The sequence below is a fragment of the Panthera onca genome, chromosome B2 (assembly GCF_046562875.1).
Source record: "Panthera onca isolate mPanOnc1 chromosome B2, mPanOnc1 haplotype 2, whole genome shotgun sequence".
NCBI classification, from domain to species: domain Eukaryota; kingdom Metazoa; phylum Chordata; class Mammalia; order Carnivora; family Felidae; genus Panthera; species Panthera onca.
Window position 1 is genome coordinate 148582105 of NC_138343.1, and position 24500 is coordinate 148606604.

The following is a 24500-nucleotide window of genomic DNA, read 5'->3' on the forward strand; positions in this document are numbered from 1 at the left end:
AGTGGGCTCTGTGCAGAACAAGAGGAAAAATCTCTCAGTCTTTGATGAATCATCATCGCTGAAATTAGTAACATACCTCCCAGGGATCTCGAGCTGTTGCCACGCTTTCAGAAGTGAAGTGCTTTCAAAGAGAGCCCAGGCCTTCTGGAAACAGATGGTCAGACTGAAATGAAAATACTGGCTGCGGGGCCAGACGGCCCCTCGCCGCCAGCGAGAGTCCGTTACGTTCCACAGCCAGTGTGGAAGGGAGTCAGCTCGACAGCTCGAACAGGAAAAGAGCGCGCCCCGGGTCCCCCTCGGCCCTCCTGCCTGCCGTGCTCGTTCTCACCCGGAGAAAGGAAACGACGGGCGACACGAGTCTGCGGAACGACCCAGACAACTCCGCGGTCCTGTGGATGCACGCTCCACGTGGGTACCGGTGCCTACCACACTGGAAGCCGACACTCACCGGCCCGGCGGCCTGGCCTCCGTGGGCAGACACGGATCCACTCTTCCCCGACGTGGGCACTGTGCCTTCACGCTGGAGATCAGGTGACGTTCCTCAAGTTTCATGGAAAGGCGGCACTGCCGACGCCATTCTGTCCTTGGTATGTTGTTTCATGCTTAGTTTTTTCTACGTCATGGACGGTAGGTGCCCAGAGGTACATCAGGAGACTGGAAGCCCTGGAGTTTCAGCTTTTCGTGCTGGCTCCAGTGCTGGCCTTAACCGAAAGGCACTGACAAGGGACGCTGTGTTTGAGAGACACCACTTGTGTCCCCAACGCCTCCTCATTCCAGCAGAGCATGTGATACCGGCCTCAGAAGGACTTTGATGGAATGTTTACGCCCATACAGACTGTATTCGTTAGAAGCGTTTTCAAAATGTCCAGCTCCCTTCATTTGTATACGGTATAAACTAAACTCTCGTAATGGGAACCGAACGGAGAGAAACTCGTGGTCTGACTGAGGGACGAGACCGTGTACTGCCAGACGAGACCCCCAAGGACCGGGACACATGGCGTGGGACGCAGGGACAGTGAGAGCCACGGAGGTCAGGGCAGGGCCGGTGTGAGGAGGGCATGCTTCCAGGAACATTTGGGGAATTCGAAGACTGTGGCAGGGAGAGGGCGTTCAAGGTGGGGCAAAGCAGATGAGGCCAAAGACAGGGGCCGGGCTTGGCAAGCATTGTTTGGATAACAAAGACCAAGTCTTTCCGATTAGAGCAGGCTACTTGCCTTTGTGGGGTTTTTTTTGTCTGGTTTTACTTTTTTGTAGAAAACTTGGAAAGAGTGGAAAATCAGATCAGAAACGTCTCGAGCACCAGCAGGAATGAGAGCCTTTACGGTATCTGGCAGAAAACGACATCAGTTTAAGACAATTCACACGTCCCTGGATGTGACCTCAAACCGCCCCCAGATCTGGGAAAGAGAAGACCCTATTGCTGGCCATGGAACACCCACTTCAACCTCTAATACCTGGAGGCAGTGGAAAGGAAGCCAGGGTCCAGGGCTTGGCCGAGACGCTACCCCCGGCTTCCCGCTGAGTGCCGAAAGCGAATCTGAATGATGTCAGGACGTGAAGCAAAGCTTATGTGGAAACGGGGTCACTGCAAATGTACTCAGTGAACATGACGTCCTACTGAGCAGGGTGGCCCTGATCCCACACACTGGTGTCCTTGTAAGAAGGCCACGTGGAGACAGCACGCAGGGGACAGTGTCCCGTGACGGCAGAGGCAGAGGTCAGAGGGGACAAGCCCAGGAAAGGCTGGACCCCTGGCAGCTGGAGAGGGCGTGGAAGGACCCGCCCCCCCAGGGGCTCTGAGGAGACCACAGCCTTGCAGACACCCTGATGTCAGACTTCTGGCCTCCAGACTGTGAGGGGGCAGGTTTCTGCCGCGGAAGCCCCCCGGTCCGGTGACGGCTGCCCCAGGACACCAACCCAGCACGCAGCAAGCACTGGCCGTCACCGTCACCAGGACCCCGGCACTCCCAGCGATGCGTCGTGACAACTGTGGGGTTTGCCTACATCGCACGATCAGGGCCACGAAGCGTAGTTAACGATAACCAACCACAAACTGAGCCCAACCAAAAGGACAGACGAGTCATTCGTAGCTGCAAGAACAGACAGCGTCTGCGATCCAGGAACATTTCCGAGCTGCGAAAGTGAGAAAATGATGGGAGGGCCGCTTAATCGAAAAGCAACGACCCCACCACCTTGCGCACAACCAGCCGGGATGTGGCGGAGGGCCAGAGAGCTTGCCGAAACCCCGCAGGGCGGGATAGAGAGGGGACTGGCTGGCTCGGGGGAAGCAGATGTCGCAGATCGGCAGAAAAGGAGCTGTTTCCCAAGCACGGGAGGTCAACTGTTATAAACAGCGGGCGCGGGGCCACAGGGAGAACAGCCGGATAACTGATGAGCACCTGTGCCGGGAGGAGTGGGTCCACGGACAGCATCGAGTGGGTGTGGTTGCCCACGGAGACCAGGAACACGAGAGCACCAACCGGGGAACACAACCCTACGGATTAGGCTCTTTGTCCCTCCCACCTGATACAAGGGAACTGAAGTAACTTACTAGTTACTTCCTGACTCGTAAGTGAGGAGCGGGAATCTGAACCCAGAACCTACAGTCAACGTTCTTGACCACACCCCTAAGTGCCTGATACACAGGGGGAGAAGGAGAAGCACATCAGAACTCGACTGAGAGCCTGTCCCTACATCAGATGGAGTGGAGAAAGGCCCAGAAAGAGAGGAGGGAGGGGGTGAGGGAAGGCAGGCAGGTGGTCCAGGAGGAGGGGACTGCACCGAAGCACCTGCCTTCGAGTGAAGAAGGCATTCTTACCTGGCCACCTGGGGAGCCTCCACCCACCTGCCACCCACCTGCCGCCCACCGTTGCATTCTACAGAAGCGCTGCCCTTGGACATGCCCTTCCTTATTTAAAGAACAGATGTGTTGAGAGAACAGACCATGCCAGTACCCTAACCTAATATATTCGTTTATTCATAAATAGGAACCAGTAACAAAGGATCCTTACATCGGAGAACAAAACAGCATCTGCACAAAATCCTGAGGGAAAGTATTTTGAGCCTCTAAGTCAACATCTAGCTGCAGTGGTGATCACACAAGAGGGCAAAACAGAGACATTTTAGGCATTCAGGATCTGAGCTGCTCACTCAGGTGAGAGGCAGGCAAAGCTGTGGAGCATGACCTGAGACCGAAGGCGGGGCTCAGAGGAGAAGTCAGGGGCCTCAGCAGTCAGTTTTCCTGAAGAATCAATGGGTTTATTTTCATTCCAATCAAATCCCAACGTGTATTTTTGGACCGTGAAACAGAATTCTAAGCGTTTAGAAGAAACGCACTTTAAATAAGCCTCTACTAGCGGGCAAAGAGAAGGGAAAAGCAAAACAACAGACTGGAATGGGACAGATCGGAAGAGAAAGGGAAGTAAATCTGAGACTCTATGAAGAAAGCATAGGACAAAAGTAGCTTTTAAAATTGTGGGTGAGTAGCTATTTCCAACACGCATACACGATACAGTCGTCTGGAATCACGGCGATGAAGTGTTAAAAGCGAAATGACGATGTAAGCAGCGTACGATAGGTGAGCGTCTCTCCAAAGCCCAGAATGATGCAGATCTTTCCTATTTAGGTACAAGGGTGAAGGAAGAAGTCACAAAGATGATTTACAAATCTGGCTACCTTAAAATTTGAAGCTTAGCTCTATCAAAACGTTCCATAAAAAAAGGAAAGAGGCAAACTGGTTAAAAAAAAAAAAAGCAAAGGCAAGTTGCTGACATTCTTAATATGTAAAGAGTTCCTACAAATTAATAAGAAAAAGACAAAGAGCTCCATGAAAAACGGCAAAGCTCCAAAGAGATGACTGACACTGACTAGTAATAATCAACATACGAACAAATTTCAAACTCACTGATACTTAAAAACAAACAAAAGCACTGAGCATTTTTACTGTATCAAACTGCTACAGGCAATGGAATAAGGACATGAGGGTTCTGAGAGACCAGGAAGGTAAACATCCTGGGAAATACTGGGATAGATGCTGGGATAAATGTGTAGAAAATAGAATTATCCATCAGTGCAACTGACCTGGCAGGTCCACTGCTGAGAGTCTATCCTGAGAAAATAAATGATGCACAGACAATTCATGGTCATGACCGCTCATCATAGTGTTTTTAATAATATAAAAATAGAAATGAATTCAGTGTTAAAAAAGGAAAATTAAATTCAGCCTTTATTTGAATGTGGCCATTATTTTTTAGTGTGTGGGCTATTCAGTGACATAAAAGAAATGCTGACGATGTATTGTAAGAGACAAAAGCAGATTGTGAAGCACTTTCCAGAGTGTGATTAAATTTTTTAACAGCTGCACATATGCGTACATGGGAAAGCACCAGATCGACCACGCCAGAAATTAGACAGGGGCTGCTGTGGAGGGGGAGACCGCAGAATATTTTAGTTTGGTTTTATTTAGTCCCCTCATAAGTTTTTGTAATAAACATGTATTATTTTAGAAATCAGAACCAAAAAAAAATCCTATAAAAAAACTGTCAAATGCAAAAAAACAAGAAAACCCCCAAACAACAACAACCTTGCCATTTCAGACACATGGCCTTTCCAACGATCTGTCCCAAAGCATCACGTCCGTATTGCCTTTTTGTTGTAAGAGTAGTACGTGGCTGTGAGAACCCCAAAGTTATTCCCACTCAGTATTTACTATGTGATCTGCTAACTGACAGAGACGGGTCGAAGGATATTAAGACAGGAGATGGAAAACTTACAACTAAGTGGAGGGCATTCCCTTCGATTATCACCACATCAATGAACAGGATCCCTTATCGGCTGGTCTGATGAGGCAAACATACCCAAGCCAATCGCAGATCAAGGCCTCCAGAAGCGGGCGGTCTCCTAGAATGTACTGGAATGGTATTCTATTCTAAAATGCTCAACATAAGATAAGCCTGGAAGTAGAGATCAGGATCCGGCTGCAGAAATCCTTGGACGGTAACCGGGATCTGACCTTACGAGAAGAGAAAGGCTTTTGATGGGTTTAGAAGGTGTGCACTGACCAGGATGCCAGGGACGTCTTTCTGGAACTGGGGTGAGGCACAGTTTGCAAGGCGGAGAACCCCCAAGGCTGGGGTCCGGGGCCTGGGGCGGGTCACGAGGTGAGGACCAGGGAGGGAAGGAAGGAAGGGCGTAGATGCAGGTTTTATGGTAAAGGCCAGGTGTGCACTCTTGGACCTCGTTACAGGAGAAGAGTGTGGACTGGGACAGCGGTCCTGCCACAGACAGACCGAGATGTGGAGGAGGGAGGGGGGACTTTGGGGGATGTGGAAAGTCTCCCTGCAGGGCTGGGCAGTGGTGCAGACATGGCAAGCACAATCCTGGACGCACACGAGTGTGCCCACGTTCACGAGGGAGGGATAAGCAGGTGGGAAGTGGACAGAGTGAGGGCTGGAGGAAGAAGGACGGGAGACGGGACGGTGGGACACGGCAGGCAAGGCCCGGGGGCCACGAAGGGGGAGCACGCCAAGGGCCCTGGAGTGTCCAAGGCCAGGCTGCCACATGCCGTTCTGGGGGGCAGTGAGCAGGTGCAGGTGCCCCGTCTGTGAAGGGAGGGGAGGCGGAGTGCGAAAGACCGAAGACCGAAAGACCAGCCAGTAGCCGGGACAGTGGGGCGACCCGGGTCCTTCCAGCACAGGCTCCAGAGTCTCGGCGAGGTGAGGCCAGAGGGACAGTGTTCCCCGGGAGGTAAGTGCGTCCAGCCAGTGGGGACACGCGTGCTGGAGGGCAAGGGGGAAACAGCCAGGGAGAGAATGAAGAATTTCTCTTCCTGCAGAGAAAACATCGAGGGGCCGGTCGGGTGCACAGATGGATCCAGTCCATAAGGGAACGCTACATGAAAATGTCACTGATTTGGACAAGTGCTGCAGTGACCCGGACAATGTGCAAACACAGCCCGAGCAGATGACAAAGCCAGAACCAAAACTGTCATCGGGTTCTCTCTGCATTTAACCAGCAGCACCGAAACAGGGCTTCTGAATCAGGAAACAGAAAGAGTCAAGAAATGCCCCCCCCCCCCCCCGGAAGAGGCGACACGCAGCCAGTGCGGGGGCCCTGCTGTCAACACGCGCTCCTCTCCGTGGATCCGGATCCGGAGCACGCGGCCACCGCATCGAGCCACCGCGATCACACAGGAGCCCGAGCTTTTGCGCAAAGGGTGTCTGTCTTCCTCTGTTAAAATGCCCCACTCAGGTCCCGGTTAAGTGGGTCCACGAGCCGTCCCAGGGACATCTCCGGCAGCGGGCGCGGTTGGCTTTCACGGGCACCTGACAACCACAATCGTTGCTATTATTCCCCCTTAGGATCCACCTCACAGGTAGAGAGTACACAAAACACTTCTCGGGATGGGAGGGAGGGAGAGGGGAAGTGAACTGGAGAGCAGGAGCGGTGCTGGCCGGCGCCCTCCCCTGGAGCCCTGCTACCCCGCCTCTGCAGACCATCCCGTCCTCCTCCTCAGCCCCCAGCGCAAGGAAGGGTCCCAAGAAGAGGCCAAGGGGGCAGAGGGTCCACGTTTCAACTTTCTCACAAGCATTTATGCTCTCACAGGAACAATTCAGAGAGGCTTACAGATGGATTACATGGTTTGCAAAATTAAGACTGAATTTTCAGCAATGAAGATGGGCGGCGACAACAAAGAAATGGAGAGGCGCGCTATGTTCTGAACGAGCGCGATGCTGAAGCCAGTTCTGGATGGAGACCTTGGAATCAGATGGCCCTCTGAACTTCAAGGCTTTGGGTTCAACAGCCTGGAATGTGCTCATCGTGAACTAAGTCACGGATGCCTTGTGTGCGTAAAAGCTCTAAACATTTTGGTTCCGAGGGTCTCTGTTTATACAACATTCTTCCCTCTTGCGTCAGGAAGAGAAAGCCTGTCTTTGTTGGAGGAAGGAGGGCAGGGAAGAGAAATCATGTCCCAGCTCCATGAGACTCTGGAGCCATCCAGGCAACCACGAGGGTCTTCTCTGGGTGAGTACCCAGGTTTCTCTCTTCTGTCTTTCCTGCCATCCTGTACTCTGCCTACACTGAAAACTACAGAAAGCTTATGAAGGAAATTGAAGAAGACACACACACATGCACACACACACACACACACACACACACACACACGAATGGAAAAACATTCCATGTCATGGGTTGGAAGAACAAATTTGTGAAGATGTCAATACTACCCAAAGCAAACTACATATTCAATGCAATCCCTATCCAAATAACACCGGCATTCTTCACAGAGCTAGAACAAACAACTCCAGAACTTTTATGGAACCAGAAAAGACCCCAAATAGCCAAAGTACTGTTGAAAAAGAAAACCAAGGCTGGAGGCATCACAATTCCGGATTTCAAGCTGTATTACAAAGCTGTTATCACCAAGACAGTATGGTACTGGCACAAGAACAGACACTCAGATCAATGGAACAGAACTGAAAACCCAGAAATGGACCCACAAACGTATGGCCAACTAATCTTCGACAAAGCAGGAAAGAATATTCAATGGAATAAGGACAGTCTCTTCAGCAAGTGGTGCTGGGAAAACTGGACAGCGACATGCAGAAGAATGAACCCGGACCACTTTCTTACACCAAACACAAAAATAAACTCAAAATGGAAGAAAGACCTCAATGTAAGACAGGAAGCCATCAAAATCCTAGAGGAGAAAGCAGGCAAAAACCTCTCTGATCTTGGCCACAGCAACTTCTTATTCAACACGTCTCCGGAGGCAAGGGAAACAAAAGCAAAAATGAACTGCTGAGACCTCACCAAAATAAAAAGCTTCTGCACAGCGAAGGAAACAATCAGCAAAACTAAAAGGCAACCGACGGAATGGGAGAAGATATTTGTAAACGACATATCAGATAAAGGGTTAATATCCAAAATCTATAAAGAACTCATCAAACTCAACGCCCAAAAAACAATCCAGTGAAGAAATGGGCAAAAGACATGAATAGACACTTCTCCAAAGAAGACATCCAGATGGCCAACCGACACATGAAAAAATGCTCAACGTCACTCATCATCAGGGAAATACAGATCAAAACTACGATGAGATAACACCTCACGCCTGTCAGAATGGCTAACATCAACAACTCAGGCAGCAACAGAGGTTGGCGAGGATGCGGAGGAAGAGGAACCCTTCTGCACTGTTGGTGGGAATGCACACTGGTACAGCCGCTCTGGAAAGCAGCGTGGAGGTTCTTCCAAAAATTAAAAACAGAACTACCGTACGACCCAGCAATAGTACTACTAGGTATTTATCCAAAGGATACAGATGTGCTGTTTTAGGGGGGCACGTGCACCCCCATGTTTATAGCAGCACTATTGACAATAGCCAAAGTACGGAAAGAGCCCAAATGTCCATCAAGTGATCAATGGATAAAGAAGATACGACGTATATATATATATATACATATATACTCAATAGAATATATATACCTATATATACACAATAGAATATAATTCAGTGATCAAAAAGAATGAGATCTTGCCATTTGCAACAATGCTGATGGAACCGGGAGGTATTATGCTAAGCAAAATAAGTCAGAGAAAGACAAATATCATATGATTTCACTCATATGTGAGATTTAGGAAACAAAACAGAAGAACATAGGGGAAGGGAAGGAAAAATAAGATAAAAACAGAGAGGGAGACAAACCCCGAGAGTTTCCCGAATACGGAGAACAAACTGAGGGTTACTGGAGGGGAGGTGGGTGAGGAATGGGCTAAATGGGTCAGGGGCACTAAGGAGGACACTTGTTGGGATGAGCCCTGGGTGTTTTATGTAAGTGATGAATCACTAAATTCTAACCTGACATCAACTTACACTACACGTTAACTAACTTGGCTTCAAATTAAAAAAAAAAAAAAAAATCTCTCTGGTCTCCGGAAAGGCACTTGATAAGGTTTTCTCACTGGTACATGGAATAAAATGGACACATATTGACCAGCCACCTGACGTGATCAATCCACGTCGTCCAGGAAGGGGGCTTCCCACGGGCGTGTCCTTGGCCTTCTGCTACGCGGCGCTCTTACTGGGTGAAGCACGACGCTTCCTGAGGCTGGTGGGACGGTCCCCTTGCAGGATGACAGAATGCACGCCTCTAAATGCACTGACAGATTGGAAGGCAGAAGTTACCAACAGCAACAACTCAATAACAAAACTAAGCTCAATGTCAAAGAACAAATACGCCGCAGGATAGAGAAGCCGGACTAGCGACGGGTTTTAGCCCAGGATGAGTTCAGCACTGAGACGACAGTGACATCTATTTCCTAACACAGGGACGGGACCCCTCAAGTCTCGCGGGGCAGGTCGCTCACGTCCGGCAAGTCGCCGCCCCTCCCCCCACCCGGCCCACCTCTCCGACTCTGGCCGGTGCATCTGTGTCCTCCCCTTGACTGTGTCCTTGTCACCGCCATCTCCTCCACGGGCCTCCCGCTGGCCGGTTACATTAGATCCCTCAGCTCTATGCACCACGACACTGTCTGCTGGTCCACCCGCCACACTGGAATCGCTTGTTCAGTGTCTTCCCCAGCAGACCGCGGGCTCCAAGGGCACAGAGACGGTTTCCGCCTCATTCTGGGAGGTTCCCCCAGGCAGTGCTTGGCACTCGCAGAAACTCAATAAAGGCTTGTTGGATGCAGAAATGAATGCGTCACTCCAGTCAGATGTGACTTTTCCTATCTGAGTTCATCTAACTTGTCCTCCTGGACACACTGCCTCGGGAATTCGGGCGCATGGCTTATTCTTGATGGATTTCGGATCTGTGAGCGCCAGGAGAGTGCCCCACTGATCTTTGGGCAAGAGCCTGCCAGAGCTTCAGGCCCGAAGGCCGGCTGAATAAACGGGAGAACGAAGTGATAACTCTTACAGCACAAAAGTTGCCGTATTTACCCCATTTTCAGGGTTAAATGATGAAGCTTCCTCGAGACGTTTGAAAGCGAAATGAAATTTCAAACGCGTGAAAATCAGGGACAAAAGCAAATGAGACGCTCGTGCGTTTTGCAAACCGTCTTATCAAATCAGTGTTTAGTTACATTTTAAACCTAGTCATTTTTATTACAGTTTTTCCTGTTGAAATCTGCCTGGCTTCCGTCCAGTAGAAATAGGGAGTAGTTGATTGAAATACTCTGTGTGTCCTGTATTTCTTAAGGGAAAGAGAGAGAAAAGAGGAAGCAAGAAACACCTTGCCCTCACCGCGAGAAAAAATGGTGATAAATGAAGAAAGGAGTTAGAAAACCAACACAAACACAGACACAGCTAACGGGTCTGCCTTGAGCCTGACTGACGGGTGATTCCACGCGGTAATATTTACTGAGTGCCGCAGGCTACATGACATGACACAGGGCAAGTAACAAAAATCAACCCCCACTTCTCTACTTGTGAGCAAGTTGCATCCTTGTAGATACACGAAATACATAAAATGCTCTTAAATCCACATAAACCTCAATATTTTCACAGTGTGAGTATCCACAACTCAAATCCATATAGCTCTCCACTGCTTATAAAACATCGCCGCATAAAACATCACGTTTAATTTGAAAGTGAGTTAATCCAGTTAGGATACAGTGGAGTCAAGGACGAGCTGTCTCTAAAACTTTGGGAGCATAAACGCAAGGTGATAGGGAAGAAAAACAATGTGACGGTAGGAGAGCCCCACTGAATTCGATACTGAGGCTTATTTTACGCCAATAGCAAATAAGACAGGGGGCACCAGCGTGGCTCAGTCGGTTGGGCATCCAGCTTCGGCTCAGGTCATGATCTTGCGGTTTGTGGGTTTGAGCCCCACATCGGGCTCTGTGCTGACAGCTCGGAGCCTGGAGCCTGCTTCAGATTCTGTGTCTTCCTTTTTCTCTCCTCCACTCATGCTCTCCCTCTCAATCTCTCTCCCTCTCTCAAAAATAAATAAAACCATTACAAAATAGCAAATAAGACAGTGTGGTTTTGGCCCAGGTTAGACAAACGGAACCGAACTAGACCCACCGCTTCTAGGGGAGCATACAGTGTGACAGAGTGGCCGTCACAGTCAGTGCAGAAATCACGGACAATTCCGTAAGTGGGGCTGAGAAACCAGTTATCTTATTCCAAAACAATGGAATGCAGAATTAGTTTCATATCTCAGACTAGACAAATAATGCATCTCAAGCAGTTAAAGGCCAAACGGTTAGAAATAATAACACTTTAAAGGTTTTAGATAAAAACAAATTCGCTTTATGACTTCAGAGTAAGGAAGACTTCTTATCACAGGAAGCACATGCCATCAAGAAAAAGATCGATAAATTCAGCTACATAAAAAATTCAAAGCTTCCGCATAAAAAGGTTGGAAGACAGGCCACACCCTGGATGCTACTTATAACACACACAACTCATGAATTCCTGTGCAGAATATGCAAGGAGTTCCCCATAAACCACCTAAAAGAGACGGAGAAAAGGAGACTAGGAAACTAGAAGTCAAACCGGCCAGTGGCAGGGGAGCGCCAGACGCAGGGGACCCAGCGGTGTGAGTTCGAGCCGCAGAGGGACACCACCTGCCAGCCCCAGGTCTGTGCCCTAGAAAACGCCCCCCACTCCATGGGCACAAGGAGCGACGTGCCAGGGCATCCGAGCAGCATCGCTCTCAATAAACATAGAAAAACACAACGGCGCCCGTCCACAGAACGAAACGTTCATATCGTAGGTAGCAGGATCCCACACGCAAGCCAGCATAGGGAACCAACCTGCGGTGACAGACGTGGACATATGCCATCAACGTAACATGGGACGAGTCGTATCAGAACATGAGCCCTGGAGCCACTGCAGATCCTGTGTCCCCCCTCTGTCTCTGCCCTCCCCCCGGCTCGGGCTTTGTCTCTGTCTCAAAAATAAATAAACATTAAAAACTTAAAACAAAAATAGAACAGGTGCATCTGACCATACACACATAAGCCGCCCCCAAACAACAGGAAATAGTGTCCGGAGATATACAGTAAGAAGACGAAGAAATAGATCGGGACGATGACGCTAGATCCAGGACAAGGGTCACCTCTGGGTGACGGACCGGAATGAGATCAGGGAGGTGTAAATGCGGGGTCACCTATATCGACAACGTTTTATTTCTTGGGCTGAATTATGAGGAAATAAGTGTTTGCTATGATATTTTTAAATTTGCATGTATGTCTGAAGTATTTGACAATAGAAATTGGAAAAGGAGTGAAGTCGGTATTTCTGTTTATTGAACTGAGCACGTGTTCTGCAGAGCAAGGGGCCCAGCCGGGGTGTGGGATGTGGAGAGCAAGATGCTGTTCAGGGGGACTGAGGACATTTTCAAGGGAAGCTGTGCTCTTACCAAGGTCACAACGACTTCAGCAAACTTCAAAGCGCGGGCTCTGTTTCTGCCCTGAGCTCGCATCGGACATCTGCTTTGTTAGCAAGTGGCCTCAAAGAAACATTTCAAACTAGAGAGTAAAAATCTCCCTGGGTTCCCAAGCCGGGAAGCCTGCGACCTTGCCCGTCCGGCAAGCGTGAGATCAATTTTCTGCAGTTTCCTGGAATGGCCTTGCTCCTGAGGGTTCCTAATTCTTGATGGCACAAAAACACACACAGTCCTGTCTCACACGTTCCTTCGCTCTCTTCTTCGTGAAGATTGTGTATCCCCAGCAGGTGTCCTCGCTTGGGCTCAAATAAAACCGTTCCTTTCAAAAAAAAAATCGAAAGGATTTTGTTCATTTTGCAGCGACAAGGGGCACCTAGGAACTCGTCCGGCTTTCCCTCTCTGAGTGAGTTTGCTGAAGGCCTAAGAGATCTCAGTGTTTGCAGACACAGACATTCACTGAAACCAACACAGCTTGTTAGTTCTTCTGAAATAACACCAGCCTTTGGTATAAAAGGGCACCCGGGTATGAAGAATGGAACATTCTACATCCTTCCTCCCGCCAAGTCTCGGTCTCTGAGCTGTCTCTGCGTGACCCACATTATGGCGGAGATCCATCACATCTGTCCTTGCCCGTGTGGGCTGTGCCGATTCCAGACAAGACTGTGCTCCCTACCATCAGGAACGTGGTACAGCCTGAGAGTGTGGGGGCAGGGCGCCGCCAAGGGGGGGCAGGGTGCCTTCCTTCCAGGTCCTGATCTGCCAGAAACAGGGGGCTGGTGTCAGACGTGGGCTTCATCTGACTCCGGAACGGGACAGGCATGGGGACGGCCACTGCCCAGGGTTCCTTCTGTTGTCAAGGACACCCAACACCTTTACCGGGAGACAGCTGGGTTTCTGAAAGGTCGTGGGGAGGATTTCGTCCGTGGATTTCCCCTCCCTCCGACACCTGTAATTGGTGGGGCGCCGTGAAGGACGCAAGCAAGGTCAAGCTGAGCTGAAGTACAAGTTAGACAGCCACAGCATCACCGACGGTCCTCAGTGTGGCGGAGCCTTGTGGGGAGCCCATCCCAAATGAACCCCCTCGTCCTGTTGCTCAGGATCTGATGTCAGGGAGGGTGGAGAAGCCAAGGACCCTCCCCCAACACCTGTCGATCCGGCGGTAGAGACGGGGTAACTGCCCTGTGTACACGGCGGAAGGAGTGGGACTGCAGCTAAGAACTTCTCCCTACGCATCCCTCTTCTAAAGGTCACCAGGAACACGGGGAAGGACCACAAAATAAGAGGGATAAAAGGCAACATTTATTGGTGAAAAGAGGGGACGTAATAAAATAAGGCAGAGTTGCCCTCTTCCCAACGTTCTGTGACAACATTCCCAGGAGGAGGCTGTTCCAATTTGAAGTTTTTAACCATGAGCAACACTATTTCAAAATGCATGGCCACTAACGCTTTCCCCTTGTAGACAGCTCTGGTGTTGAGATGTGATTTGAACAAGCGGTCTAGGAAATAATTGCTTTAAAACCAGTGTTTGGAAGTTTCAAGTTTACTTAAATGGGAACATCACAGTTCACTGATAAAAAGTAAGAAAACATCTTACTTTCTTTTAAAACTTTCCCCCCAAGACAGGATTGCTTATGTGACCTATTTGGTGGTTTGGAGTGAGCCTGTGGAAAAGGAAAGGAAAGGAAAGGGAGAAAATAAAGAGACAAAGGAAGAAAGAAAGAAAGAGAGAGAAAGAAAATAAGAGGGAGGAAGAAAGAAAGAAAGAAAGAAAGAAAGAAAGAAAGAAAGAAGGAAAAGGGAGGGAGGAGAGAAGGAGAGAAGGAAGAAGGGAGGGAGAAAGAAAGAGAAAGAAAAAAATAAAGGGAAAGAAAGAAAAGAAAGACAAAGAAAGAAAGAGAAAAATAAAAAGAAAGAAAAGAGAGGGAGGGAAAAAGAGAGAGAGGAAGGAAGGAAGGAAGGAAGGGAGGGAAAAGGGAGGGAGGGAAGAAAGGAAAGAAGGAAGAAGGGAGGGAGAAAGAAAGAAAGAAAAGAGAGAAAGAGAAAAAGAAAGAGAAAAAAGAAAAAAAAGAGCTCCAGAGGGAGAAAGACAGAGAGAGAGAAAGGAAGGAAGGAAGGAAGGAAGGAAGGAAGGAAGGACGGAAGAAGAGGGAGGGAAGAAAGGAAAGAAGGAAGAAGGGAGGGAGAAAGAAAGAAAAAGAAAGAAAGACAATGACAGAAAGAAAGGAAGAAAAGGGAGGGAGGGAAGAAAGGGAAGGAAGGAGGGAGGGAGGGAGGGAGGGAGGGAGGGAGAGAGAGAGAGAGAGAGAGAGAGAAAGAGAAAAGAGGTAGCAGTAAATGAAGGACTGAACTCCACATTTACTACTGTGCAGAGGGGTCCACGGCGCCCTGACGGGGTGACTGCAGCGTCCTGAGCTAATCACAAGGTGTCACACAGCAGACCTCGGTCAGAGGGCATCGGGGGCCCTTCTGACTGGGCCGCGGAGACGGAGGGGAGTCTGGGACACGGGGGCCTGTGAGCTGGGGCCGCAGACCTTCAGCAAATCACCCCATCACCCGGGGCCCTGCCTCATCCTCAAGGCCAACTTCATGAAAGTGCTCTCATCACGGAGCTGTCGGTGCCGAGGCTCAAACGGAACACAGAACGTGCTCGAGCACGGACACGTGAGCTCCGGGGAAGCACGCATTTCCAGAGCACAGCGGTCACACTACTCAAGACAAGGGAGGAGACCGCCAGCCTGTGCTATCTGGAGCACCAGCGGGGCTCCCACGGCCTCTGGGCCCGCGCCCTGTCTCCTCCCTCCACGGGGCGTCAAGGGCTCTTCCCTGGACAGCTTCCCATGCCGGTATTCGCCATCTCTCTCCTCCCTCCCCTGGAAGCACCGCCAGTCAGAGTCTCTGTAAAGATTCCGTCCACACAGACGCCGGAATCTGCAACCGAGTCATGTGCGTTCGGGTCCTGGTTCCTAACGACCAAGGGCAGAGTCACGGGACACTTGTTCATCCTATCAGGGAAGACTTCAGCCCCCAGACGCCTTCCTTTCTTCAAAACTTGCAGTTTTACACTAGGTTAGACCAGGTGCCTGCTGTGATCTATGCCACACGGGACACGAAGTCTTACAGCATCTGAAATTATCTCCAGGATATTGCCCTTATCTTCTTAATTAGATCGTAAGCTCCTAAAAGGTAACGTATGAGTCATCACTTAGCCTAAAAGATGAGTTTAGATATGGGGTCCTAAAGTTCTGGCTTGGAACTTAAAAACTGCTTGTTAAGGTTTAATCCAATTAGGATATCAGAATTTATATTTCTAAGTCTCTATTAGCTATTCCTACTTAAGTTTTATAATATCATGCTTTCCATCTTGGCACTTAAATTTGATGTGACATTATAGCACAAAATTAACACGGACAGTAGGATTGCAACAGGAAAGGGCATGTGGGGGCGGCATTTTAAATAGAAGAACATGCAGAAACTCTCTCACACTCCCCTCTATGCATTCAACTGGGATGTTTCAGAGGTGACATAAAAATAACAGTAGCGTATACATTTTATCAAAAAAAACAAGGCAAAAGGCTGCTTTCTATGGTAATAAGACTTGAAATGAAAACGCGTGATTAATGATTAAGACATAAAGGCATCAGCCTGCCCAAGACACGGCCGCCCGAACAGAAAGTTGGTTACTTTGCAGGTTGATGTGAACTTAGCTTAAGGCACAAAGTCACAAACCTGGCATCAGACTGCTGGCCTCTGGGCTGATTCCTCACTGGAGGTTCAGAACCATGGTTAGCGTCTAGGAAAACAGCCAGCCCAAGGCGGCCACGCAGACGGGAGCAAGGCGGACTCCCCAAGTTAGAGTCTTCCGTTCTTTTTTGTTATAGCTACAGCCCAGGGTTGTGGGGTCAGCAGTCCCTGCCCAGCTGAAAACAAAATGGTACACATCGGACCATTTAAGTAGATTCGGCTGTCTGACACTATTTCTCTCGAGACCCATAGACCCGAGTGCTTATGGAGAGTTAAAATCAAGTCCTTGGAAATATGCCTCCCTGTCCGGCCCCGGGGAACCAAACTAAAAAGACATGAGAAAAGCAAGTAGCCGCGAGGATTTAGTTCTCCACAAATGTATCCTGAACACAACACCCTACTGGAAACCTGGGTGTCTAAGAAGCGTTGCAAAGGGCCTTCGAAGAGAGTGCAAATCACAGCAGAACGACAGCTAGCGTGGACGTTAAGGCTACATGGCTGCAAGTGACATCATCAAGAAGGTGAAGACACCCCACAAAATGGCGGGAGATATCTGATAAGTGACTTGTATCCAGAAGATAGAAATAACTCTTACAACTTCATAAATTTAAAAAATCACCTAATATTTAAAAACGGTCAAGAGATCCGAATAGACATGACCCCAAAGAAAAGATGCCCAATCAGCACACAAAAAGACGCTCGATGCCACGAGTCAGTTGGGAAACACAACTTGGCCACAATGATACCACTCCACACCCACGACGATGGGTGTCACCAAAACAGTGAGTGACACTGACATAGCAAGCGGCGGTGAGAAATCTGACCCTCCCTCACTGCCCCTGGGAACAACAATGCGGCAGCCACTTTGGGAAACAGCCTGGAGTGTCCTCAGAAGCTTAAATGCAGACTTACGATCTGATTCAGTAATTCCATTTCTAGATACATAGCCAAGAGATAGGAAAACTTGTGTCCACACAGAAAGTTGCTCATAGCAGCATTAATCACAAAAGCCAAAAAGTGAGAAAAATGCAGCTGTGAGCTGACTACTAGGTAAACAATATGTGCTCTGGCCACACGTATGTGTCCACGTCTGGCAACAATGGATGAGCCTTAAAGAGATTATGGTAAGTGCACGAAGCCAGTCACAAAACACCACGTGTAGGAAAGACCCAAAGTAGGCCAATCTGCAGAGATAGAAAGTTACCAGTAGCTCCCTAGGGCTATTGGACGCCAGTGGAGGAGAAAACAGGTGTCGTAGCAATTGTCCAGAAGTTCCTCTGGGGGTGAGGAATGTTCTCGAGTGCGTTGATGGCTGCACAGCTCCATGAATAGGCTACAAACCTCTGAGTTGCACATTTTAAAAAAAAATTTTTTTAATGTTTATTTATTTTTGAGACAGAGAGAAACAGAGCATGAATGGGGGAGGGTCAGAAAGAGAGGGAGACACGGAAGCTGAAACAGGCTCCAGGCTCCGAGCTGTCAGCACAGAGCCTGACGCGGGGCTCGAACTCACAGACCGTGAGATCATGACCTGAGCTGAAGTCGGAAGCTCAACCGACTGAGCCACCCAGGTGCCCCCGAGTTGCACATTTTATCTGGGTGACCTTGATGGTATGTGCATTAGATCTCATAAAGTTGTTTATAAAAAAAACCCAAACAAACAGAAAAACGTCCTGATACTCAAGGGAATTTAGAACCAAACAATCCTGAGGAGTTTCAAAGAAGGGACTTTCTTGGCACCTTTTATGACAGTGCAACTTAAACACGACACACAGTACCTTCTTCTCCCACATCTAATCTCAAATTTGGACTCAATGCTCAGAAAAAACTATAGAGTTTTTCACAAAGGTCCTAGGAGGCCTTGGCTGAAGTCACGACGGGCAGTTTCCCCAGGATATCTGCTTGTAGACACTGCGAGAGGATTTAGGATGGAAAGGACGACATAATTAGGCTATGGAGTCCCCCCCACCCCCAGGGCATGACGGATGCTCCCTTGGCCCCTGCAAAAACGCAGGCACTCACAGGTATACAAGCTGGGTCCCTCTGTTCACTCATATGCTGGTGCAAGTATCCCTATGTCCCTGTAAACTTAGTCCAGTTTGATGCTACAAAAATAAAAAAATGCTGGAATCAAGATTCTCACATCTAATTTATCAACCGATCGGTATGTGGGAGAAGCAAATCCCCACCCGAGAATTTCCAGTTACAGGCTTGGGATTACGTCCATCTGTTAGGGAGACAAAAATCAGGGGACAGATAACATTCTGACGCCTGTTTGGATCTGAAAGGCACATAAAAGCATATGTGTGCGGATACCACACAGAGAGAGGCAACCTTCTGAAATTGGTGAAAGGGTCTAAAGGCTTTTTTCCCCTGAGTCTTGCAGAACTTCCTCTCATTCGTTTCTCGCTCTATTTCTTCTTCAAGGAAAAGCTTTCTCAACTTGTTGGCCTTCAACCAGATCCCCCCATGGATGTGGAATTATTCCTTAGGTGTTTATTCTGTTTCTTCCATATGAGAAATGTATTTAGACATAAAGCTGTGTTTATTCCCAAGTCCAAGCAACCAGGAAGCTAGAGATATTTTTTTTGAAGACTAGAAAAGAATGAAACAAGTGTCGGTGAGGACGTGGAGAAAACGGCACCCACGTGCACTGCTGGCGGGAATGCAAAGTGATGCGGCCACTGTGGAAAACAGCGTGGAGGTTCCTCACAAAGTTAAGAACAGAGCTACCCTACGACCCAGTAGTTGCACTAGGTATTACGCAAAGAATACAAAGACACTAATTCGAAGGGATACCAGCGTCCTTTACAGCAACACTATTTACAATAGCCAAATTATGGAAGCAGCCCAAGTGTCCGTCGACGGATGAGTGGGTAGAGATGTGGTGTATACACACACACGCACACGCACACACACACACACTGGAATATTACTCAGCCATAAAAAGAATGCCATCTTGCCATTTGCAATGATATGGATGGAGCTAGAGAGTATTATGCTAAGTGAAGTAAGTCAAAGAAAGACAAATATGATACGATTTCACTCACATGTGGAAGTTTAGAAGCAAAACAAAGGAGCAAAGGAAAGAGAGAGAGACAAACCAAGAAACAGACTCTTAACTATAGAGGAGGAAATGGTGGTCACCAGAAGAGGGGGGCTGGGGGGGATTACGAGCACACGTATCCTGATGAGCGCTGGGTGTCGTGTAGAAGTGCTGAATCACTATATTGTACACTCGAAACTAATATCACACTGTAGGTTAACTGTATTGGATTTTCAAAGTTTTTGAAACATGAAAGAGGAAAATGAACTGATCAGAAAGAACTGGACGATTTAGGGCTGGGAATTTATTCTGAAGCACAACCTCCGGAACGTATAATAGGGTCAGCCCAAATTCAGCCCGATGTCCCCTGGCCTCTGGAAAATGCTTGGGGGGGGGGGGGGGAAGGAGTGGGGGTGGGGGTGGCAGGGGGTCTGTTGTCTTCACTCGAGCAGATGGGTGGAGACGGCAGAGGTAAGCGGGTTCATGGTAGGTCCTCTGCTATGGGATCGTTTGTCTAAACTGGTAGCCTTCACACTGAGTTTCTCTGGGACCCCGGGGTCCTGTGGCCTGTCCTCTCACCCACGGGGGGAGGGGAGACCACAGGGAGGTGAACACCTTCCCCCCCCACCCATCACCAGCAAGCAGGGTGGCTCTTCTTCAAAGTCTGTACATGATGTTTGAAGACTGCGTCCCAGGGTAGGAGACACGTGGAGAAACCATGATTTCAATCTACTTTCAGGGTCTTCACAGAAAGGACTGCTGGGCTGCCTGGGGACACCATCATCCTTCTAATATACAACATTGTTGGGGCACCCGGGTGGCTCAGTCGATTGAGCGTCCGACTTCGGCTCGGGTCATGATCTCGCGATTCATGGGTTTGAGCCCCACATGGGGCTCTGTGCTGAGAGCTCAGAGCCTGGAGCCGGCTTCGGATTCTGTGTCTCCCTCTCTCTCTGCCCCTCCCCCGCTCACACTCGGTCTCCCTCTCTCTCTCTCTCTCTGTCTCAAAAATAAAAACAAACATTAAAAAATTTTTAAAAAAAGAACATTGTTGCAGCCACACTGGTGGACATGAGGTTTCATATTCCTACTGACGACCTAGAATATCAAAACATCAAAAATGTATTATAGGGGCATCTGGGCGGCTCAGTCGGTTGAGCGTCTGACTCTTGGTTTCAGCTCAGGTCATGATCTCATGGTTTGTGAGATCGAGCCCCCCAGTCGGCTCTGTGCTGACAGCTTGGAGCCTGCTTGGGATTCTCCCTCTCTCTCTCTCTCTCTCTCTCTCTCTCTCTCTGCCCCTCCCCCACTAGTGTATGTAGTTTCTCAAAATAAGACATTTTTTCTAAAGTGTATTACAAATTACCAACATCTTGATTTCATTCAGAAAGGTTTTAGTATCAAGTATACTTCATTAACTTATAATTATTTGAAAATGGGGAGTTCACAAACTGGAATCTTCTTCTAATCAGAAAATACCTTGCTACCTTCAAGATAAAGCGAGTTCATCATCTTCGTATCACCTGATTTACTCATTTACCTTCTTTTACGCATTTTTCCGAATCATTCTTACTCTTTTTTCTTGTTTTGATTTTTGTTCTCTACACTCCTACCTTTTGCTACTTATTTCAACACTGTACCTTATACTACCAAATAGCTTGCCAGGAACAGCAATACTTAATGGGAAGCATCACGTAAAAAGGGATTCTGAAGGGGTTCTGTGAGCCTGCGAGGCGCTTATTAGCACAGGATGACAATACCATGAAACCTAAAAGGCAAATGGCTCCTGGTCCTTCCTGTGAAGAAGATAATCCAGTCACCACAGACAATGGCCACAGAAGGAGGGGTGAGAGTTAAGGCAAATTTCTTGAATTTTGAGAGCATTAGTTGTCCATCGAGGACGCGATTCAAAGGAACGAACTCAGCATGCTTAACAGAGAAAAGATCCTAGGAATTAGGTGGCCCGTTTCCTCCTGCCAAACACTTACAAAGGCATTTAGCTCACACGTTTGTGGATACCTTTGGGGCGGAAAATGCGGTTCGCCCGTCAGTCTTTATCTTGTACGTCATGGTTTTGTACACTCTTGTATGTAAACAATTCCTTCCAGAAATGGATCAAAATATGGTCACTACAGTTAAAAGACAGGGCTGGTAAAAATCTGGCCATGATAGCATATGGAAAATGATGGCAGAGAAAACAACGTTACAATGCTTTCATGAAATTTATTCCACAAAATAAACATATGCATATCTAGTTATTACGTAGAGTTACGACGGAATAATTTTAAGAAGTGGGAAGCTAAGTATAATAAGGAAAATAATATTCCCAGAATCAACGCCCATGTTTATCTTGTTCTGAATGCTTACTTTTTCATATTATTACTTATATGATCTAGATTTTAGACTGGAGATTACTGTGGGAAAGAAAAGGAGACAGAAAAGGAACAAAAGTATCCTTAGACCCACTGAACACCCCAAAAGGATAAAACAATGATTAGCAACATATAAAATATACCTTTTGGTTTTTTTTCAATGAACGAAAACTATGTAACTTTAGTGTTCCCCAGGTACCATCTCAATTAAACCGGAAACTCTGAAAAAGCATTTCCCCTATGTTTGGAAACACAAAAGTATGATTATTATGTTTTCCAAATACACATCCTATAAAGACATGCTCCCCTTCTGTCAGAATTCTATCAGCGTTTCTAAAACGGTTAAATATTTTACCACACATGCCCATCGATGCGAAAGAAACAGTCACAGAAATGCGTTAGCGGGACCAAGCCCCCCTCCCAGGGAAGCTTCTGGAGGCTGTAATTCCTCTGGGGATCTGCTCAGCCTCAGTTGTACTTTCCCACGCGATTGGCTCTGCCCCTCATGGCAGTCTTTGCCACGAGGACACCACAAGGACCCAAAACAGTAGCAAAAGGTGGAAATCAGGTGTGGTGACGGGCCCCTCGCTGCTGTCATTACAGGGACATCAAAAGCTTTGCCTTTTGGTGGAACCATCAGTAGTTTGGGGCCGGAAACCCTGGACCGGGAAGGGGCTGGTCCCGCTAACCAGCCTCCTGAGCCCACCTGGGCACAGGGACGGGAAGCAGTCACACACGGCTTCCTTGCTGAGCACCTGTACGTACGAGGCATCCCCCACCAGGGACGCTGGAACTCAGACACAGTGTATACCTCCCCAGGGAGTCCCCTCCTCATTTCTTAGACACAAAACACTTCTGGGATGGCAGTTTCCTGGCCAGTGTGCACGGGACAGGTCACGTGGTCTAAACACGCTGCTCTGACTCTAATGCGCATCCTAGTGGCTAAGGGCACCTGCTTTGGAGGCAACGAACCGAGTTTGGTCCTCAATTCCCAGTACGAGCAGCACGACCCCGTCAAGCTATGTGATCTTTTAATATTCGTTTTCTCAGCTGTGAAAAGGGCATAATTATACTACTTCTTAGGGTTCTTATAAAGAGCTCATGAAATCACATGCGTGCTCCAGGACGGTTTTATCTGCATGAGTGAAAACGCAAATGAAACTGGCTTAAACAATGAAAGGGACTGGCTAGATCCCACAACTGAATGTCCCCAGGTAATACGGACCAGGGGCTCGAGCTGATACAGGGCTCTGATTTCACTTCTCTAAGGTTGGCTCTGCCCTGCTCTCTGTACCGGCCCCATCCGGAGGCTGGACCTCGCGGTCACGTACACGAACGCACACACACACACACGTACAAACACATACGCATACATTGGATCGTTCTGTTTTAATCCCCGGACCATCAGAGCGAATGCTTCATACTCTCCTTCGCTAAGAAAGAAAACTTGCCTTAGCCAGTTTTCAGATGGTTCTATCCCCTTCACTGTAGGGACCAGAAAATGCATGAAAGGCGTGTTGACTAGAGGAAGAATAAGCATTTAAAAAAATTTTTTTAATGTTTATTCATTTTTGAGAGAGAGAGAGACAGGGCATGAATGGGGGAGGGTCAGAGAGAGAGGGAGACACAGAATCGGAAGCAGGTTCCAGGCTCCGAGCTGTCAGCCCAGAGCCCAATGCAGGGCTCGAACTCATGGACCGCGAGATCGTGACCTGAGCCGAAGTCGGACGCTCAACCGACTGAGCCACCCAGGCGCCCCAAGAATAAGCATTTGAATCCTGGTTTTGTGTCTACTTGTTTTGTCCCAGATGGAGGAGCCCTGGGGGTCTGTCTCAGGGACGGACGTGTCCCTGAAAGGCACTTGGTGCGTTTCACCAGCCGCGTTTTCACAACCTGAAAGAGCTGGCGATGACGAAGGACACTGTAGGAGAGTGAAATTCACCGAGCGCTTGGCTCATGAAGACCCAGGGGAAGTGAAACAAGGGTGTGTGAGGGGCCACTCTGGACTCTTTGATCACATTGTACGAGGGCTTGTCCTTCCTCGGGCTCCGAGCAGCTGTTGTCCGGGGCTGTGTGGTTGGCAACACGTTCTTACGTTTCCATGCATCTGTTTTTGAAGACTCCTCGGGCCCCATCCGCGGGCAGGGACGCCCCACGGGTGTGGGAGTGGGGGTGGGGGGAAGGCTCCGGCACCCACGCCCCGGGAGCACACCAGCCGCGGTCACCTAAACACAGGAACACCCTCTGCTTTGTCGGCCTGCCGCGTTCTGTGATGTCAGCACAAACACCGCCAATTAACAAAGATGGGACTTGCTCTCCAAAGTCCCTCTCCAAGTCCCGTCTGGGTGTTTTCTGCCCTCTGGTTTTTCTTTGATGTTGCCACCCCTGCAGGCCAGAGCTCTGCCCACCGGGGGCAGCAGGAGGGAGCTTGGTTGTCCCCCCTGAGAAGAGTCTGGGGGAGACTCCCGGGTCCCGTTGGGGAAGCTCGCGGCTCAGCCTGTCCCCGACCCCCTGTCTGCCAGGTGTGATATATCCCAGGCACCCCTACCCCCATCTTCCGACAGGCATCTACCCTCCCTGCAACGAGCACCTGGTGAGAGGACCACGGAAAAGCAGAAGCCGCCGGTACACAAGCCGAATTCGCTCCAGAATCACATCCTGCACCTCTGCTCTGCTCTGTGCTCCAGCTATGAACCAGGGCGAGGGGCCCAGACTCGCGGAGCTCCGTCCGGTGCCCCTGCTCCGTGCCCCTGCCCTTTCCTCTTGGCTTCGAGCAGTCCTGTGTCTCCAACGTAGGTTACAGGGCACCCTCTGCCCGTTCCCGCCGCGTTCCCGCCTGTCGTGCTGCGGTCACACTCAGGACAGCGTGACTTCTTCCCACATTTTGATGATTTTTCCTCCCAAGTGGCCATGACCGAATCTTCTCTGTGTCAGTCTTGTCTT

General features: G+C 48.9%; 1 protein-coding gene across 6 annotated transcripts in view; it reads right to left on the reverse strand.

Moving 5' to 3' along the window:
- Positions 1 to 24500, reverse strand: part of RPS6KA2 (ribosomal protein S6 kinase A2) — a 349946-nt gene that overhangs the window by 129063 nt on the left and 196383 nt on the right. Inside the window, exon 1 of one of the 6 annotated variants that reach the window (XM_060617078.3) lies at positions 9405 to 10863. The exons of the other annotated variants lie outside the window; for them this stretch is intronic. The gene's annotated coding sequence lies outside the window, so the exon portion shown is untranslated. Of the gene's footprint in view, positions 1 to 9404; positions 10864 to 24500 lie in introns of those variants that run through there. 6 annotated transcript variants of the gene reach the window in all.